Here is a 7,067-nt window from a genome sequence, read left to right as displayed (position 1 = left end):
CTGAACTTGAGTGTCTGGATGGATCAGCAAAAGCAGCAAACCACACACCTGCTTGTCAAAGCAAAGAGAAACCTAACAGGCACCTGTTTCTTACACTGTCAACTCAGTGTAAGATCTGCAAAGAACTCACAGGATTCTAATTTATGATGGCCCATCAGTCCTTAGAAACACCCCCTCCTTTTTTTCCAGCCAAATAGCTCTACCTTTAAAAGGCACAGGATGAGTAGCAAGATGAAATGAACCATTTTAATCTCTAATTTCAAATGATAATATTAAAAACGTTCAACAGTAGGCTAAGACATTAACTATGTAATAAAACCTAGAATAGTTTTTGGACCAAATTTTAATGGGTTATGAAGTCACAAATTAAGCTTTTTAATCCTTTTCTCTAAATTTGGTATTAGATTGAGCTAATGGCTAATTTTTAAAATTTGTAAATGATTCAATTAAAACACGTTCCTTCCAAACATTACAAAAAAAGGATTAAAAGTATTTGATCTTGAAGAGGAGAGCTAATTGGTGATGTTCACCTGATACAATTCTCTACATAACAGATGTTAGAAAAATACTAAAAAAAACTTGTAAAAGGTGAGTTGCTCATTATCTTGAAGTTACTTGATTTATACAATATTAAGAACCACCTGCAATTTTCCTTTAGTTTTTAGTTTACTTAACACTTGGTCAGAGACTTCTAAAAATATCAAATGTCTCAAAAAATTTTTTTAAGATCGGTTAAGATGAATTTATCTGCTTCACTGGGTTGGGAGCTTAATTCTGTCTCTGGAAGAATTTTAGATTTAACTTCTTAATAATACTGTGGAAGCTGTAACAAAGGCCATAAGTAAAGTATTATGAAAATGTTATTTTTTTTCTTTGAAAATTCTTCTTCTCCAAAGCCAACCAAGGCTGACCAAATTAGGTGATGGCAGACATGCTCTAGTGACTTGAGCACAGAATCAGTTTGATGACAGTTAAATTATCATGTTGCCTTTCTCTGTGGTCTGTGAAAATGTACTCTCCCCTCTCAGTTTCTTAATCTATAAGGTGGAACTATCCATGCATAACTTTTCTTTACTAGTACTGGAAATGTTCACTGGATGAACTTTGAGGAGTGCATTAAAACATTCTTGATGAGTGTGTGAATAATATAGTTTGAATAAAACAAGGCTAACCCTTTCAGAGTTACAGGAAACACAAATTCATTATCCTTCAATTAACAATAGATAAATATTTGATGACACCATCTGACTAGCAGGGACTGAAATTTATGACTAGGCTGTATGAGATCGTGAAAGTAGACTGCAAGTTCCTTTAAGGGTATTTCAAACTGCTGACATTGATGCTTATATATGTATGTACAGCAATCTATGTGTATATATATGTACATATATATATATTTATCAAAGGAGTGTCTTGTTATTTATTTATTCTCAAGAATAAAACTATGGGATATTTGAACAAATACTTTGAGTTGGCAACCAGTGATAAATATTTCCCAATAAATAATCCCCTTAAAGTAACAACCAGTCTTAAATCTCATTAAAAATTTCACTTAGATTCTTAGAAATAATCTTGGTTCAAGGCAATAAATATGCTGATTTAATCCCAGGATGGTGTTTTTTAGTGAGATCCCAGGGCTACCAACTCAAAGTCACTTGAGAGCTGGTTCAAAGTGTAGATCTCTGGGTCTTGGGACCCCATGACTTTCCTATTGACCAGAATTACTGGGTGGCTCCCTGCTATCTGAAATTTTAATAAATGTCCCAAATGATTTTATGCACTAGAAGGTTGAGACTCTTGTGCTTGAGGATAGTCTCTGGGGACTCAAGTAATTTCTCTACCTCAAGGAAGTAACAGAGTCAAGCTTTTCTCTTATAGTCCTGGAGGGCAGATGGCAGGTTTGTTTTTTTGTGGTTTTCTTTGGTGAAGAGAGAGAATTGACCTGGAAATATCATCACCATAACTCTAATAATCTCCTCCCATTCCTTATCATCACCATCATTATAGCTGCTATCATTTACTAAGCATTTACCATATGCCAGGCACTGTGTTAATTGCCTTTCGAACATGATCTCATTTAATCTTACAATGGGTTTTATGATTGCCAGGTTAAAGTAAAGGAAATGGGGGCTTCAGTTCATACAGTTGGTACAGGACAGGGCTGGGAAATAAACTGTATGGTTTCTAACAGTGGCTTTCAAATGGCTGTGATAACCTAAAGACAGAACTAACTGGGTAGAAGAGAGAGAGAAATGACATTTGTTAAGCACTTTCCATCATCCAGATATTTTACATGCATGGTTATATTGATTACTCTCAACAAACCGTGAGGTATCTATTACTATCTTCACAGAACAGATGTCAAAACTGAGACTCAGCAAATCAGAGTCTCTGCTAATAGTGGACAGGCTCAGATAAAATTCTTTGTCTTTTCTCTTTCCCTCCTTCTCCACCAAACACCGGCTCTACGTTAGAGTCAGATTGCATAGGTTCAAATATCTAGTCTGTCATATATCAGTTTTGGAATATGCATTATTGACAAACAACTCAATTTCCCTGTGCCTCAAGTTTCTTCATTTGTAAAATAGGGATAATATTGATATGGATGTCATAGGGATTTTGTGAGGATTAAATGAGTATATGTATATAATGAGAATCACTTAGAACAGTGCCTCATATAAATCTAGCACTCTACAAGTACAATAATAATTATTAAACCTTGACAGTGGAAATTAGATAGCAAAATGGAAAATGATTAATTTAGGGAAAACAAAAAGAGAATCAGTTGTTTCTAGTTTTTTTTTTTTTTTTCTTCCAGATATTCTAGTTGGAAAGAGTAAGTTGTACACCATAATTTGTTGAACAGGACCAGGGTAACCAGGGTTGGAAGAAACCCTTGCAGAGAGTGGTAGGTGGCCATAATCACAATTAAGAGAAGAGGCACTTAGCAGGGGACCCTGCACTGGGCTTTGAGCTCTTGTTTATGAAAAGGAGACTGAGTGGTCATTGTAAAGACTCTGATTTGATCTATTGCTTTTACTTCAAAAGCCAACAAAATCATGATCATCACTGGAAAAATTTTGAAAATTAGACAAAAATATATTACCCTTCATTTGTATAATGGTAGGAAGCTTATGTTTGTCCCTAGAATACTGTATGGTTTTGGCCTTTGTAAGCTTCTTACAGGATAGTTTAGATAAAGGTAAGATCTGAAGGGAAAATTAAAAGAAAAGATGATTATGAGGATGCCTCATCAGACTTAGGACTCTTCAATCTGCAGACATGAAAGGTGAGATGACAGGAAGAAATCACAAATGAACTTATCTATGAAATAGAAATGTACTCACAGACATAGAGAACAGACTCGTGCTTGCCAAGGGGGAGGGGGAGGGATGGAGTGGGAAGTTGGGGTTAGCAGTGCAAACTATGTTTTTTTTTTTTTTTTTTTTCTTTTTGCGGTATGCGGGCCTCTCACTGTTGTGGCCTCTCCCGTTGCGGAGCACAGGCTCCGGATGCACAGGCCCAGCGGCCATGGCTCATGGGTCCAGCCGCTCCGCGGCATATGGGATCCTCCCAGACCGGGGCACGAACCCGTATCCCCTGCATCGGCAGGCAGACTCTTAACCACTGCGCCACCAGGGAGGCCCAGCAGTGCAAACTATGGATAGACAACTGTATAGCACAGGGAACTCTATTCAATATCCTGTGACAAACCATAATGGAAAAGAATATACATAAAACAAGAATGTGTGTATATAACTGAATCACTTTGCTGTACAGCAGAAATTAACACAACATTGTAAATCAACTACACTTCAATTTTTTTAAAAAAAAAGATGAATGAGATTAGAACCCACCATCCATCCATCCATCCATCCATCCATCCATCCTTCCATCCATCCATTCTTCCATCCATACATCCATAGCTAACTGTGTGCTAGGCATTATACTAGGTACTGGAGATGTAATAATGAGAAAGCAGACATGCTTTCTGCTCTTATTGAGGTTACAGACTAGTGTGGAGACAGACGAATGCCTATTACAATATAGTATAGTGGGTGCTATGGAAGCAGCACTCAAATCCATGATCTACATGCTATGACTGACGTTCCCAAAACTTAAATCTGATCTTGTTATTCCCTGTTTAAAATCCTGCAGTGGCTCACAGTCGTGCCTTCAGGTTGAAATCCAAGATCTTTAGTGTGACCTCACATGATCCTTCATCATCTGCCTCTGGCCATTTCTCCAGCCTCATCTCATCTCTCACCATTATGCTGGCCCTGTCTACCCCTTCTTCCATCCATTCACAGGGAACTATCTGGAGTTATTAAAATGCCCTGTTATTTCAAGACTTAGAGCCTTAATGTTTTTCTGTGTTCTGTGACCTCTGCCCTTCTCCATCTGGCCATCTCTAGCTCATTCATCAGACTATTCTATTCTGGCTAAAGCACCAAACAGTAAATATATTGCACCAGTATCTTTATGGTTTGTTGAGAAATCGGCTGTTAATGGGCTTTACCTGATTGCTCTAATAACCCTCCCTACTCGCCCTGCCCCCTTGTTAGATTTGGTGCCTTTGCTTGCTGGCTCCCATAGCTCCCTGAATTTATTTTTCTTTGCCTGCTGGGTTGGCAGTGTTTGTGGCTGGTACAGTGTAGAGAACTGACTCAGGCTTCCACTTCTCTTGGCTTATGTGGTCAGACACAATCTTGTGCTCCCAGCCCCGTCTAAGACCATCAGGAGTTTCTGGTTTCTGTGCTCTTCCCCAGCTCATTCTTAATCTTCCTGTTAAATTTTCTGCATTGTGTATACATGACAGCTGGGGTCAGAGTGACAGTAATTTATTGGGCATGAGATGGTGAATCTGCTGTTCCTACTGACTGACTCATTGGACATCTCCTAATGAGTCTGTTTTCTTGCCCACGTGAATAGCTTCAGTAAATGCAGTGGGCAGACAGGGACTTAGGAGTGGACAACACAGTGATTAAACTGGGGCCATTCATGTGAGAGTTTAAGGACTTCAGGTCACCAACTCAGGTGATGGATGCCTGAGAAAAAAATCAGAGAAAAGGAGAGAGGACATGGGTAATCCGGGCTGTAATTAAACTTGCCAACAAAACGGTCTATTATTCTAATATCCACATTTGGCAAACTTTTAATAACCTTGTACTTATAACCTTATCATGTATGCGATGAACAAACCTGAAAGATCTATTTATAAAGCCCGAACTACCTCCTTATACCACAAGCTCTTGATTTCTAAACAGACTTAGCCTTAAAAAAATGCAGATCTTGCTCTGTATCTGAGCCACGGCCCTAAAATGTAGCCTTTTTGCAATTCTGAAAGTAACCTTTTCATTTAAAATTGAAGGTTCTGTAGGGAACATATCAATCATTGATGAAAAACCAGTAGGACACAGTAGTGCTGAAGACTTACTAGTCTGCTGTTTGCAGATTTCTTCTGATTTCCAGGCAATATACTGAGACCTTTGCAGATCTTTCAGCCTGGTTGAGATTTCTTTGCCCGTGGTCGGTCCTTCACTGTTTTAGTCATGCAGTCTCTTTGTGGTTCCCTTTAGAAGGAGTTGAGGCTGTGAGTCAAAGCTTTAACCTTTTGATTATAGTTCAGAATTGTGATGTGAAGAATTAGTAAAGTCCCTTTTTCAACATACTTGTCTACTTGATTGGAATTCTTCTGGGCAAACTTAGAAGGTCAAAATGCCTTTAGTTATTGAGTGAAAAAAGCAACATTCAGAACAGCGTGTGTGTGTGTGTGTATGTGTGTGTATGTGTATATATACACATATATTAAAAACATGGTCCGTTTTGTGTCAAAAAGAAAGGAATATAATATGTAGTTATAAGTGCTTGTATTTGTGTTAAAAATAAAACATGGGAAGGATCTAAAAGAAACTATTAAAGGTAATTACCTACAGGGTTTGGAGGTAATGATAAAAGTCCATTCAGTATTACAACACATTAGTGGTGTGTTTGCTTTCAGGTTATAGATATATATATTTAATATTAATTAATTAATTTATTTATTTAGGCTGTGCCAGGTCTTAGTTGTGGCACATGGGACCTTCATTGCAGCATGCGGGATCTTTAGTTGCGGCACGCAGGCTTCTTAGTTGCAGCATGTGGACTCTTAGTTGCGGCATGCATGCGGGATCTAGTACCCCGACCAGGGATTGAAGCCGGGTCCCCTGCATTGGGAGCATGGAGTCTTACCCACTGGACTACCAGGGAAGCCCCTTAGGGTATATCATATCTGTTCAATAGAATGGACTGTTCCAGTCACTCTAATGAAAGTTGCTATGTTGAGAGCACCACCTCTGTGCCAGTGCCTTCAGATGCTACTGTCATTTAATCCCTTCAGCAGTCCTTCTAGGCGGCTAATAATGTTCATGTTTTTAGATGAGGAAACCAAGCCTTGGAAACATTAACTGACCAAGCTAAAATCAGAGAGTTAGAAGTGTCAGAACCCATAACTGGCATCTTCTGACTTCAGACCCAGTGTACTTTCCCCTATATTGAGCCGACCACACCTTCATTATTGCAGATGTGATGATTATATCCAGGGGCCAAAGTACACAACTATTCAATAAATATGTATTAAATGCTTACCATGGACTAGGCACTGTGGCAATCCCTTGTGATTTGAGAAAAACAAGAATAGTGAAGACAGACAAGGAAACAATGAAGCCTAATACTAGGCAGAAAGTGCTTTTGATGGAATTAAGCACAGAGGATGGCATCACAGAAAGAACATTTAACTGAACTGGGGAAGTTCATGGCAGTTTTCCCAGAGATGAGTCTTGGAAGACACATGGTATTTAGCTAGGAGGAAAGAGGGTCAAGTGTATTCCAGGCGGGGGGAACAGCACATACAAAAGCACAAGGTTTTGAAAGAGCACTACGTTTTTGAGGAATAGTCAATAGTTGGGCATGTCTAGAGCATACAACAGTGGAGAGAAATGAGGCCAGAAAACGAAAGCCATCTTGTAAGTCACACTAAGATACTTGAACTTCATCCTGTAGCAATGGGAGATCATAAAGAATTTTTA

Source organism: Mesoplodon densirostris, chromosome 6, assembly GCF_025265405.1.
Source record: "Mesoplodon densirostris isolate mMesDen1 chromosome 6, mMesDen1 primary haplotype, whole genome shotgun sequence".
NCBI lineage: Eukaryota > Metazoa > Chordata > Mammalia > Artiodactyla > Ziphiidae > Mesoplodon > Mesoplodon densirostris.
This window is presented reverse-complemented; position numbering follows the sequence as displayed.